Here is a 15,528-nt window from a genome sequence, read left to right on the forward strand (position 1 = left end):
TATCCCTACTAGTTTTAGTTCCCAATGCACAATCACACACCATTACATACATCTTTATCATCTTACTCAAACACTCATGCACACAGCACACATACATTCCAGAACACCCCAACCCATATCTTCTTTATTTTTTTCAACAGACCCCAAAGAATGCCTACCAAAAGACAACTCCGTAGAAAGCAACGCAAAAGTAGAGCAAATGAAAATAAAGGTGTCCAACATAAGCATCCATCTCTAGCAGAATTTGTAAAAAAAGTTGAAACAAAACAGCTAATACAATCATTTAGTGAAACACAAGAAGTTTCAAGTACAACAACTTCGCTTCCTCTATCAAAATGTAAAACAAACCAAAAAACAATTAACAGAAAATCAGCTATCAGTACAGATAAAACTACTTCTTCAAATTTTAATATAGTGCAAAGTAAGCATACAAGAAAAGTATTTTAGCCAAAATATACCGTCACAAAGCCCTTCAAAGTCTTATAAAAACAGGAGAGAAATCAGGTTCAAAGCTTAAAACCTATCGTAGGAAATTAATCTTAGAAGCATTGATAGACAGTGCAATTCTTCTTAAAAGAAATGTATTTATTTTACTGTTAAACAAAATGAAACCACTAACAAAACTAATAACTAAATTACAAAAAAGACTTCTCAATAAGCGAAATGTCAACAGAAAGAACTTCTTAAGTATCTGCGGAGGTGAATGGAATCACACTACGAGTACAGGACCATATTTTAATGAAGAAGCGTACAAACAAAAGCAAACAAATACAATTGCCATAAATAGCAGTGGTCGAGGTTATGAAAAAGTGAATAATATCATAATGGAACAAGAAGTACTCCTTACAAAAATATGCCCTGAAAACTCCTGAAAACTCTAGTGTACAAATGGCCATGCACGTCAATGTGTAACATTCCCAAACAATGTTTCAAATCTTTACGTCAATTCCTCAATAAATATGTAAAAAGCAAAGACAAAATCAAAATTAAATTACTGCAAAATATAGATACCTGTCCAGTCCGCAAGTACAGAGGACTACAAGGACATTCATTGGCCTGCATTACAGGACCTACTTGTAAAACCACTTTCCATGATATCAAAAGGATATCAACACATCATTCAACTATAAGAAATCTAGTCTATAAACTGTACTATGCTAAAAGTCCTGCTTTAGCACTAGCAACGTTAAATAACATCCTTCTACATGGTACAGCAAAAGACCTACTTGAAGAAATTCACTATATCCAGAAAAAATATTTTGGAAGTGAAAGCCATTTACAGAATGAAATAGCTTTAAACCAATTAAGCAACAATTCTACACATGGCAACCTTTTGCTAAACACATACAAAAAAGAAATACTAAAATTTAAAGGTACATCAGCCAAACCATGTATGTGTATGTTGCCGTAGAATTTTTTATAAAAGTAACACAAAAACTGTGGACCTATCATACAAAATAGAAGACAATGAAGATTCAAAATGGTTTGAATTAGCTCTCTACTTTGTAGCAGAAAACAAACTATGAAATAACTGAGCCCTTAATACTTTGCAGTTATTGCACTACAAAACTTGACAACAACCAAACTCCTTCACGTTCTATCACAAATAATTTGGAATTATACCCAGTACCAAAACCTCTACAACAACTTAATTTATATGAGAGCATCATAATTCAAACAGTAAACCCATTTCAAGCAATAATACGCCTTCAACCAAAAACAGCAAAATTACCTCCCTCTGAATTGGTAAAAGGCATTCGTGGAAAAGTAGTTTATTTACCATTAAATCTAAAAGAAAATGTGCATACTCTAGGAGTGCAACGTCCAATGCAGCAATCTTTAATTATATTAGTAAATGGAGTACCTACAAAAGACAAAAAAATATGGCAACAGCTGGTAGATTTTTATAAAGTTAGACAAGCCTTCCAATATCTTAAAGAGAATAATGAATATTACAAAGAAATTAATATTGAAGAAAACTTGAAAGATAAAACTGAACTAATTCAAGAAACAGAAGAAGCTAGTCAATTTGAGCTACTAGATCCTGCTACAATATCAAATACTTTAGACCATTATACAATTCATCCTTTGCACTGTAATGACACCGTACAAGATGTACTGGAAACCTACCAAATGCGTCAAACAAAAGGATTGCCAATCAGTATATGGGAAAAAAGTATAGAAGCACGTGCTTTTCCTCTACTCTTTCCGACTGGCAAAGGAGGAAGGTATGATGATAGACCTATTCAAATATCAGCTTCAGAATACCGCTCATTACGGATGTATTCTGAAGATGCCAGATTTAGACAAAATGTGGAATACATATTCCACCTACTCTTTTGAAAGTGTACTAGCAACTTTATGTTACGGAGTTGCACACATATTAAAATCAGGATCACACTTTCAAAATATGACAGCTACACAATTATTAGAGAAAGTGCAACAAAAGGATGAGGTTTTACAATGAAATATTACAAATCTATTAGCAAATATGCGTGGTACTAAAGAGTACTGGTTTCGACGTCATGGAGATGTACGTTGTATGATCAGAAACCTTGGCCCACCCACTTGGTTTGTTACATTAAGTTGTGCAGAATACGCATGGGAAGATTTACATGATTTCCTACGCATATCAAATAAAAACAAAACAAACATAGATATTCTAACACCTGGAGAACTTTATTCTTTGGATCCTGTTAATGTTTAAAGATATTTTCACCATCGCTTCATTGCTATGCTTCATTTTATTTGTAATAAAACTGTTCCTCCCCTTGGAGAAGTGAAACACTTCTTTTGGAGAAAAGAATACCAAGCCAGAGGAGCACCACATATCCACATGCTTTTATGTATTAAAGATGCTCCTAAATTTGGTCAAGACAGTGATGCCACTGTTTTACAGTTTATTGAAAAATATGTCACTTGTGAAATTCCATCAGAAGCCACAAATAGTGATCTTCATGCACAGATTTTACAATTTCAAAGACACAAATGTGGAAAATATTGTTGTTGCAAATACAAAAACCAAGGCAAATACTACACCAAATGCCGATTTGGTTTCCCTAGACCAGTTACAAATACAGGTCAAGTAAACAACCTCATGTCTTCAGTTAGACATAGTGTTAAAGGTAAGTCACCTAAAAATACATATTACATAAAAAGAAAAGAAGAAGAAAAATATATCAATGATTATAATGCAATCATTGCCCACTCATGGAATGCAAACATAGATGTGCAGTACATTGCAGACAATTCTACTGCAGTTGCACGATATGTCACAGCATACTTAACTAAAGCAGAAAAGACAGAGCTCCAAGACCTTTGGAATGACCTGTCATCAGATAAAACAGTATCTCAGAAATGATACAGCTTGGGCATACAAATGCTCACCCATAGAGAATGTGGATCTTATGTAGCAGCTGATCGTTTAACTGGTACTTCATTGTATGGTAAATCTGAAAATATAGTATGGCTAAGTCTTGGTCCAGCTAAATCTAGAAAAATAGTTCTAAAATCATATGAAGATATAGAAACAATAGCCAAACATGATCCCAACAGCCAAGACATTTTAAAAAACAATTTATTGGACACATACTACCCAAACAGAAGTAATACTTTGGAAAACATGTGTCTATACCAAATAGCCCAAAACTACACATACAAAAATAATATGAAACCTGATGAAAAAAAGGTAAATATAGAGTGACAGACTGTGAAGGCAGCTTAGTTAAACTCACTAAACCAAATTTAATTAATCATATCAAATTGTCATTGAAGACTCCTCAACATAAAGAAGTATATTACATGTCCCTGCTACAACTCTTTAAACCATGGAGAAAAGAAGAACAATTACTAGATAACTATAACTCATATGAGGATGCTTTCAAAGCAAATGAAAGCACTATAACTGATGTAAACTTTACACAGTACAAAACAATATTGCACAATGAACAGCAACATGAAGAAGAACTCCAAGCCCAACTAGATAAGGAAACTCCTGACAGTAGTCAACCTTCTGTAACAGGAAGCCAAGAACCACTGGGAGAACCACTAATAACAAATGAGGCAGAATTAGCTATGATAGAAGTAGAAAACACCATGTGTCAGTATGAAGATAAGGAAGACTTAAATATACTACAATCAAAACTAAACAATGAGCAAAGTAGCATTTTTCAAGAAGTAACAAAACAAATTGCACATGGTGTAAAACATGAAAATAAAGAATGTTCCTGCCATAATTATAAACCTATACTACTGTACGTCAGTGGTGAAGCTGGTTCTGGCAAAACATTCCTAATCAAAATCATTAGTAAGTTCCTTCAACAATTGACAAACAACAAACTGTCAGCTGTTGTCACTGCCCCCACAGGTTTAGCTGCCTACAACATAGGTGGTGTTACATTACACCGATTACTACTATTACCAGTCGAACACCAGAACAAATTAGACTATTACAAACTTTCTGCAGAAGCTGCAATGGAATTACGCAGAGTATTGAAACAAAGGAAAATGCTACTAATAGATGAAGTGAGCATGGTCTCCAACCTGATGTTAGCTTTGATTCACCTCAGACTACAAGAAGTACTCAAAACAGACTATGAAGAGCTCTTTGCAGGAAAACACATTATTGTTTTTGGAGATCTGCTTCAATTAACACCAGTAAAAGGTGAACCTATTTTTAAAACATTAGGGCACAAACTCTGCCGTAAAACTGTTGGCAGCATTGGAAATGTCAACCTTTGGCAACATTTCCAATACAGAGATTAACAGAAAACATGCGCCAATCTGCAGATTTAACTTATGCCAACATTTTAAAAAGTTTGAGAGTTGGTATACTTTCTAAAGAAGCAGAAGCAACATTGAAAACCCGGCACATTAATGCACTTTATGGCGATAATGCATGTGCTACAGATGTTATGGAACAATTAGCCCACACAAATGTCAATTGTATTGCCTTAATGCCAACTCTTGCAAGCTGTCTCAAATTCAATGAAATAATGTTAAGTAAAGAAATGCAACCAATAATGGAAATTAGCGCCACAGACAAACTAGATGTACATAGTATGACACTACCCATGTGTGACCAAGCGACAACAAGACTAAATAATTTAGATAAATCAATCTCAAACACAGCAGGCTTAGAAAAGATGTTAAAATTATCCTTAAATGGCAGAGTAATGCTTAAACGTAACCTTGACGTGGACCAAGGACTAGTTAATGGAGCACTGGGTACAGTTGTTGGCTTTCAAACATACCCACGTGACAACAAAATTCAGTTTGTCAATATACTCTTTGACAAACTTTCAGAAGTAAAACGGATAGGACGCTCAACAGCTAGATTCCTTCTCTTCAAAGATATGTATGTACGCAGAGAACAATTTTCTCTAACTCTTGCATACGCAGTCACGATTCATAAATCACAAGGTCTTACCCTAGACAAAGCAATGATAGATATTGGTAACACAGTCTTTAAAGAAGGCATGAGCTACGTAGCACTATCACGCTTACATACACTTGACTGTCTATTTCTAATCAACTTTGATGCAAGTAAAGTAAACGCTGATATTCCTTGCATTTTAGAATATAATAGACTTTGCTCACTATACACTCCCCATCTAAACACATATTCTGTTCCACAAAAACTAAAACGTTGTAAAAGAAAACTAAATCAAACAGAAATGCAACAGGACGTCACTGCAAATCCTCCAAAGAGAGTAAAAGAAACTAATACTTCATCAAGTACCACAAACAAAAAAGAATCAATAAGAGAAAGTAAACCAGGTACTTCTTTAAAGAAGGAAGACAAACTCCAAAAAAAGCAGTTAGATACAGAACTACCTGGACCATTTAAATACTCAAATATAGTTGGTGTAAGTTGCTATGCAAATGTAGCAATGAATATTCTATTTCAATTACCACCAATTGTTGACAACATTTACTTACACAGTACAGACCCATTGTGTTTGCAAATGTTAGTACTTCACAGAAATGCAGCAAACAATCCTGACAACACATATAGTGTTTTTGGAATAAGACGAAAATTGGACTACTGTGCTGGAATGGTGAAATTCACTATAAACTCACAGGAAGATCCACAAGAATTTCTAATGTACTTACTACAAGTACTGGAAAACAAAAACATACCTATAAATGAAATCTTTCAGATTTCATACATGTGGAAACATACATGCACTCTCTGCAACAATGTGACACAAGACGAAATCCCCAATGAACGCTTCATATATATATCGATACCAAATTGTGAATCCATTCCATTTCAGCAACTTGTACAAAATGCAAACCATGGTAGATTATGCTCTACCTGCAATTCAGATAATCGCTCCACGTTAGTAATACAAACACATAGTAAATACGTAATACTAATGCTTCTACGTTACAATGCAGATGGTACCAAAAACAACTGCAAGCTGACTGGATTCACACATGGTCAAATATCACTTGGTAAGAAAACCTTCACAACAATAGGTATAATCTACCACGCAGGAGCCACAACCAATTCAGGGCACTACACTGCATATATAAAAAAGAAATGTGGATGGTTTGAATGTAATGATAGTACCATTACTCTAAAGCAGAGATTACCAGCAAATCTTACAAATGCTTATTTGATGTTCTTAAAAATAAAAATTTGATAAATAAACTGTATTTAAACCTTTAAGTAAATTTGTGTTAAAAAAATATAAACTGTTAGAATACTCCAAAAGCTATCTAACTGCTCAAAGATTCTACAACAACAAATCAGATAAATGAATACCACTAAATTAGACCAAAAAATACACAGTTAGAATACGCCAATTGGTATCTAACTGTCCCAAAATTATAAATTTGTGTTAAAATAATATAAACTGTTAGAATACTCCAAAAGCTATCTAACAGCTCAAAGATTCTACAACAACTAATCAGATAAATGAATACCACTAAATTAGGCCAAAAAATAGACAGTTAGAATACGCCAATTGGTATCTAACTGCACCAAAATTTTATAATATCAAAACAAATGAAGAATCTGTTACTGCTCCAAAAAAAAATACAACAAAGCAAAGTATAAAGCATTAGACAGAAACAACAAGTGAACACTGAAAACAAACAAACAAATAAACTGTAGCATGACAGAAAAAGGTTTTTTTTTTAATCCAACATGGATTTTTTTTTCTCCCACAGACCCAATGATTTTAGCAACAAATACAGAAACTGAGCAAATTGCACAGTACTCTGATTTGTACTCTACTAAATATGAGGGTAAAAAAAAAAAAGTATATTGCTTATACAATGTAATAAGTCATTACAAAATACTAATACTAACATGCTATTTTCTTTTATCACAGAAATGAAGAAGAAAAACTCCCATTACTAGACCAAACAGTAAGTATACAATAATAAGGGCAACCATAGCAGCATATCACATCCATAGTATCTAATACCTTTCTTCCTTATACATTTGTTTTTCACCCAAAGCTATAAGCAAATATGAATGTGATATGCTGCGGTGGTTGTTGCCAGGGCATAGAGTCAAATGGCCATGCACCCAAGACTCTATGCCCTGGCAACAACCACCGCAGCATATCACATCCATAGAGTCAAACATTTCAACTATGATCTATGGGAAACTTTTAATGTCCGCGAACAATGTGAGTGTTCTTAGAACACTTTGAACTTGCCAGCGAACAATACGGACACCGTTTTCAGGACACCCCCTACGAACATTTCAGAACAACACGATAGTTCTTAGAACAGTTTCAACTTAACAACGAACAATACGGACAGCGTCCTAAGGACACCCCCTACGAACATTCCAGGACACCGGGAGTGTTCTCAAAAATGTCTTCAGAACACCCCCATTTTGTTTATTTGCGAACATTTCAGGACACCGCGAGTGTTCTTAGGACACATTCAACTTGACAGAGAACAATACGGACAGCGTCCTCAGGACACCCCCTACGAACACTCCCCGGACACCGCAAGTGTTCTTAGAAGCGTCTTCAGAACACCACCATCTTGTTTATTTGCGAACATTTCAGGACACCGCGAGTGTTCTTAGGACACATTCAACTTGACAGAGAACAATACGGACAGCGTCCTCAGGACACCCCCTCCGAACATTCCAGGACACCGGGAGTGTTCTTAGAAGCTTCTTCAGAACACCACCATCTTGTTTATTTGTGAACATTTCAGGACACCGCAAGTGTTCTTAGGACACATTCAACTTGACAGAGAATAATACGGACAGCGTCCTCAGGACACCCCCTACGAACACTCCCCGGACACCGCGAGTGTTCTTAGAAGCGTCTTCAGAACACCACCATCTTGTTTATTTGCGAACATTTCAGGACACCGCGAGTGTTCTTAAGACACATTCAACTTGACAGAGAACAATACGGACAGCGTCCTCAGGACACCCCCTACGAACACTCCCCGGACACCGCGAGTGTTCTTAGAAGCGTCTTCAGAACACCCCCATTTTGTTTATTTGCGAACATTTCAGGACACCGCAAGTGTTCTTAGAACACATTCAACTTGACAGAGAACAATACGGACAGCATCCTCAGGACACCCCCTACGAACACTCCCCGGACACCGCGAGTGTTCTTAGAAGCATCTTCAGAACACCCCCATTTTGTTTATTTGCGAACATTTCAGGACACCGCGGGTGTTCTTAGAACATATTCAACTTGACATAGAACAATACGGACAGCGTCCTCAGGACACCCCCTACGAACATTTCAGGACACCGGGAGTGTTCTCAAAAACGTCTTCAGAACATCCCCATTTTGTTTATTTGCGAACATTTCAGGACACCGCGGGTGTTCTTAGAACACATTCAACTTGACAGAGAACAATACGGACAGCGTCCTCAGGACACTCCCTACGAACACTCCCCGGACACCGCGAGTGTTCTTAGAACAGTTTCACTTAGCTTGCGAACAAAACGGACACATATTGAGTCCTTAGCACACCCCCAGTCAGTTTATTTAGAACATTTCAGAACACCTGTATTGTCCGCAAACAAATCGAACACAAAAAGAATGTCTAACACATAAAAAACACAACTTTCTTCCTATCTCATACACTCCCACCCTCCCCAAACACTCCTACACACCAAGACACTCTACAAAATACAAATTTCGAACAAAGTTTCACCGCGCTGTCCGCGGACGTCCGGAATCTGATGCGCTTCATGCTCCACGCCGTCCAATCAGCGAACACGTTGCATGTCCGCGAACATCACGCAAGACGATTGGCCAACCAGGACACTGTCCGCGGAGCGAACAGGGAAGTGTGTCCGCGAACCGAACACAGATATCACACATTTTTTTTTACCTACTTTTTGGTCATTTTAAAAAAAACTACTGGACGGATTTTCACCAAATTTGCAAAAGCACGCTTTCGGGACCAAGCCACTGCTCCAGGTCCAAATTTGGTCGAAATTCGTCCAGCGTTTTGGGCTGTAGGCGCGAGCAACATTTTTTTCCCATTCAGTCTATGGGAAAAAAAAAAGTTTTGGGACCCCCCCTATAACTTTGCCCCCCCTAAACGAATCCTCACCAAACTTTGCAAAAAAATTCAGAGTGACCCAAATACAAAGTTTGGTGAGGATCCGTCCAGTGAGAGCGAAGTTATAAGCCACCCAAAAAGTGCTCTTCCTATGGAAACAGCAACTTAACCATAACTACATGGCCACTACCGTGGCCATGTAATACCACTAACACTATATATATATATCAGTGAAAAAACTTTGTTAAAGGGACGTTATGGTTAAGTTGCGCTACTAAAAACTTATGAAATTCAGTGAAAAAACTTGGTTAAAGGGACGTTATGGTTCAAAGTAAAACCGAAAAACCTCTGAAATTCGGCAGTCATGGTAAGATAAGCAGCCATAACTCGCGCCACCGTGCACTGCTAACACTAACACCCAGGACATCAAAGATGACATCACAAATGTCATTGATGACATCACTGATGACATCACATGTCTGGCTCTCCCTTTTTCCCTTTACTGACATATCTAGGCCACATAGTTTTCTTCAGTAACAGTCAGGAAGTAAAAATTGAAAAGGTACTATATTTGTAGACTTAGGGTCAAGTCACATCATATGAAACATATACATAGCGGAAGACACAGGCTTGAAAGAGAGCAATCCTTTCTGTACATGAAGATAATCTTTAGGGTTATCAGCACTTTCTCATAGTTTTATATTTATTACTCTACCTTCCCTGTATATGCTCATATTTGTATACATTATACTCACTCTCCTTTCCTTTGGGTGCAGTCACATCATGAGATACACATACATATGGTAAGTAGCAGCTTTGAAACAGAGCAATAGTTTCTCTGCATAAAGACAATCAGTTAGGTTATGAACTCTTTCTGCTACTACTTCTGCTTTTTTTTTTACTTCACTGTCCCTGTATATACTCATATTTGTATGTGTTGTTGTCTCTTTGTGTTTTGTCTGTAATAATTATGTATTAAGTGGGTTTTATTATCTACTTATTACATGTTTCACAGTACGCAAAACTCTAATAAGAAAGCAGTTATCATTTCACTATTCAACATGGCAAGATTATGAATATTGTATCTTCATCATGTATGCTGCACACATGCCTATGTTTCTGCATGAGTAGCTTAGAATACTGGATAGAACTTCATAATAGAATGCTATTTATATCAATGCATTGCTTAATGCACTAATTACCTCATGATATTTATCCCAATGATCCTTGACTGTTTTTGGTCAGCATTATAAGAATCCCTTGTACAGAGGTTTAATGAAAAGAACATACACATGTGATGTCATCAGTGATGTCATCAATGACATTTGTGATGTCATCTTTGATGTCCTGGGTGTTAGTGTTAGCAGTGCACGGTGGCGCGAGTTATGGTTGCTTATCTTACCATAACTGACAAATTTCAGGGGTTTTTCGGTTTTACTTTGAACCATAATGTCCCTTTAACAAAGTTTTTACTGAATTTCATAGGTTTTTTGTAGCGAAACTTAACCATAACGTCCCTTTAACAAAGTTTTTCTACTGAATATATATATATATATATATAGACTATATATTGGCTTAGACTATAGGCTAAGGCAAAACAGAGGTGTGACTCTAAAGATATGTGAATCGTAAGGTGTTGGTAGGTTAAATGCAAAGTGGCCCGCTCCGTGTAAGTCACAAAAGAAAGAGGCACCGCGGTGACTTAAGTGCAAGTACAGACAAGTACAGGAAAAATCAATAAACTTTACCTACATGCGTCAGCCGGTGAGAATACGGGGCGTAACTCCGCGGTTCGCACTAAAGATGGGGACAGAAACGGTACGCACTATGTTAGAAAGTGCGCGATCCCTCGAAGAAGGATCCGGTATTGTGGAAAAGAAACTGTTGAAAATGGAACAAAAGATGATCTTCACCCTTCACAGCGATGTTACGGGGCTCAACGAGTCGATTGATTGGCATAACATCTAGTTGCCTTTTGTTATTCTTCACTGGTTTGTTCACATATCTTTAGAGTCACACCTCTGTTTTGCCTTAGCCTATAGTCCCCACACCCTACGAGCAGGGCCACTTGTTTGTACGGTCAGCTTTTATCACAAGCCCCGCGTCCACACGGTCCACAGTTGCACTGTCCTTCTCTCTCGATTTTCCTGAGCAACAAACTGCCTCCGGATCCCCCACTACTATGAGTTGCTCCCACCTTCTGATACTCATGGGTGTCTCTTTCCCACTTTTTGCTGTTGCGCTGTTAATACTAGTTGGCTTTTTATATTGCAGCTCATTCTTCAGCTGTATTGTGCTTTTTACATCTCGCAAAAGGCAAATGGATGGGAGGGCAAATTCTATTGAAACTCGATGGCAAAGGCATAGATGATGCGAAACAAAAAGAAAGGCTTGCTTATGTACAGAGACAGGAGAAACAGAAAGAATTGAGAGACGAAAGAATAAGAAAGAAAGATAGACAAAAGTGAGAACAGCTATATCACGAAGAGCAATAAAGGCAGCTCGATCGCTAACATAGAGCAGCCAATGATCAAGACAGACAGAAGCAGCAAAGGTCAGAGGAAGAGCAAAGAATACGAGAAAAAAGAATAAAGAGATGAAGGGATGAGGAAATCCGAAGGGCAGATGAACGTGGAAAGAAAAAGAAAAAGGAAGAAGGTACATTCAGAGAAGAGGCGAGGAAGATCAGAGAATTCGATGACGATGTAGAACTCAAGCGAAGACAGAGAGCACACAATCTTGAATACCTGGAGAGCGAGGTTAAAAAACCAGCTCCAGTGGTAGATTGGGAGAACATTGAAGAATTCTTCCCTGCGTACGATTCAGTACAAGGCACATATAGGGCGAATATCGAGGATGACTTCGACACCAGAAGCATCGGAGAAACGATTGATAGAATATGTTATGAAATGGGGCTAGAACAAACACCCCAAGGAGAGGGGGAAGACAAGCACCTGGAGAGCACTCAACTTTACGACACTGAGGATGTTTCCCGAAGTAGTGGGAATAGACAACTATCTGTGGATAGACTAGAAATAGGTAGGAACAAAGAAGACACAAGAAGTGGCATGAGTTGGGCACAGACAATGTCTGACACAGAAAGGGAAGTGTGTGAGGGAAAGGAGGAAGAGAGAAAGAGCGAAAGACGATTCCCAAGGGAAAAAGGCATAACAATGAGAATAATGAGAGAACAATGAGAGAAGAGAGAGAGAGCTATACATCCCAATTTCCGTTACTCGAGAAAAGGGGGGGGGCGAGACCACAATATATTCCATGGCCACACATGGATCGAGAAAACTTCCAATGCTGACATCGAGAGCTGGAAAATGGATACACGAGTTAGAAAAGATGACAGGAGGGAATATGTTAGCTATAGAGGATATTAAGGGTCTCCTAATTGCCATACACGGTGAGAGAGCAGACAACATGTGGACACGGTCAAGCTACCCTGGTGTGACCACAATTAATACTGCGCATGACGGAGCTCCATTTAACAATTACAGAGCCGCGGTATGGAAGGCACTACGAGTGCTTTACCCAGACACTTCTTATATGGGAGCTATAATGACACGTAAAATGAAGGAGTCTGAGGATCTGTTGATTTACATACAAAATTTTCAAGTTGAAATCTATACCTGTGTTCTACCACATATTGTGCCAAGGGCTGCCAGAGCCGGTGCAGAAACAGCTCAAGAAATTGGTAGGAATCGAGGCTAAACTTTGGGCAGAAAAACATCTGACCATCGCACACTATTGCAGGCTACTACAAGAGAAGAATTTCAAAACGGAAGCTACATAAAAGGGTGAGGAAGCCAAATTGGTGCAGAAGAAATTTTCAAACTATGCTCTTGAGGGAGCCATGATAACTAGCACAGCTGAATCGAACATGCAGCAGGTAAATCATCCGCAGCAGAATAATCAGGCAGTACTGGGCTTTACCCAAGGGGAAGAGGATTTAGAGGAAGGGGATGGCAGAGTAATCAAGGAGGCTTTCAGAATAATCAAGGAGGTTTCCAAAACATGCAAAATGGCAATCAAGATATATCAAATGGGCAAACAATCCGACCACCACCAGTATGTTGGCTATGTGGGATGACGGGGCATTTAGCGCGCACATGCAGAAACCAAGGCATGATGCAGAACGGCCAAGGGACAGGAGCAGGCATGGCAAATCCACCTGCATTTTTACAGTAGGAAGTTGCACAAAATCACACGGTGCAACAACAAGTGCCAGGAGCGCAACAAGGTTTGCAACCTCAGAATATAGTGAGTTTTCCACAAGGGCAGTAACAACAGTCACCGCTGCAATTGCTAGACACAACGTATAGCCTTTTAAATCATTGTTAATAGAGCTGGTATACATCCCCTCATGGAATCTACTTTGAGGAATGGTAAGTGAATTTGCGAATCCCCAAAGAAGATGCCAGACAACAAAATGCCTCGTAAAAATGATGATTCCAGGCATTCACTTGAGACTGGTCAAAAGTCCTTACTTTCATTATCCGTCCGAGAAGAGGTGTGCGCTGCTCCTAAACAAAATTTACCTTCTGCCCCGCCCTTTCCCCAAACTACGGCACCAGAGGTACCGGAAGAGTTTAAACCAATACAAAAAAATGCACCTTTTAGCTTAAATGCTGCTAATGATTCTGCTGTGAAATTTAAAGCGACAGCATCAGGGATCGTAAATGATAATTTGAATTCCAATGAGGGCTCATACAATATTTCTTTTGCACCCCTCTCAGGCACCTCTATGCTCGCTCCGGGGGTAATTGCGGCACTTGAACGGCGAATTAGCCTTTCACTTGGCCCCTCTACCCCAGCTTCTTCTGCAAGTGCATTTCGTGAACAGGTGCATTTCCTTCCGGCACTAATTCCTTTGCCTTCCTTGTCCAATTCACATGCCAATTCCATCAAACCGAATTCATTCTTTGGCGCCAATAAGCTTGCTAGATCTCCCGTAAGGGAATCATTCCCTCGAAAGAATGTACACTTGCAGGCTGAAGATAGTCTCCAATCTCCTTGCAAGCATATTTCTAGAGACACTCCACCAGATCCGAATATAACCCATTCCCCGGTGTCCTCTATACCTCAAGAGGGCGACTCTGTGCATGCTATGGAACATGAGCTTCATACATTCCCTGTACTCTCTAGGATTCTAAACCTTTTAGACAAAGGACACGAATATACCCATCACTTGTTGAAGGACATGAGGGAGAGTCTGACACTTAACACAGAGAAATTGTCTAAAATGGAAGGGTATATTCTGGCTCAAGAAGCCTGTCACAAATTTCCTCTACCTTGCCATGAGCGCACTGCAGCTATTGTAAGTAAGAACTTGTCTGCAGCTTCTCCCCTTCTGGCTGTACACTCGCAAGGGACGCAAACAAAAGAAGACCTATTGTTAGCAAAAGGAATTCCCACCTCGTTTGCTTCAATATTGTCTTCAAACCCTTGTGTTGGAGAACTAACCTCTCTGTCACCTTCCATCGATTTGGTTTTTGTGGCTAAATTGCAACATGAAAGACTATTACAGGTGGAACAAATCTTATTTAATGCTAAGTTAGTTCCTCCTGCATTTCTCCAGAATGATTTTGGAGATCCTGCCTTAAAGATGGATGGTGAATCACCTGATAGTGCTTCTGCTCTTACTGATATTTTGGACAAAGTTAAGACAGGCTCTGTTCCATCTGTTGAGCATCCTGTAGTAACACCTATAGTTTCAAACACATATCACACTTCGAGAAGAACTAAAAACGCTTTTCTGAAAGCTAGTAAAAGAAAACATAGAGCAAAAAATAACAAAACATCAACCTCTTCAAACGACTCACACATCCCTCAGGTTCCATCTGCTAGCTCAGAGAAAGTGTGTTCCAAACCAACTGAAGAACAATTCCTAAATCTGAGTCAAATCAATGAAGAAAGCAAAAAAGCTCTACAAATTAAACCTTTACAAAAGATAACACTTGAAGTACTTTGTAATGAAGTAAATCTTTTACCTCTGACTAAACCCATATTGAT

Source organism: Ambystoma mexicanum, chromosome 5p (genome assembly GCF_040938575.1).
Source record: "Ambystoma mexicanum isolate Mex_15411 chromosome 5p, UKY_AmexF1_1, whole genome shotgun sequence".
In the NCBI taxonomy this organism is placed as follows: domain Eukaryota; kingdom Metazoa; phylum Chordata; class Amphibia; order Caudata; family Ambystomatidae; genus Ambystoma; species Ambystoma mexicanum.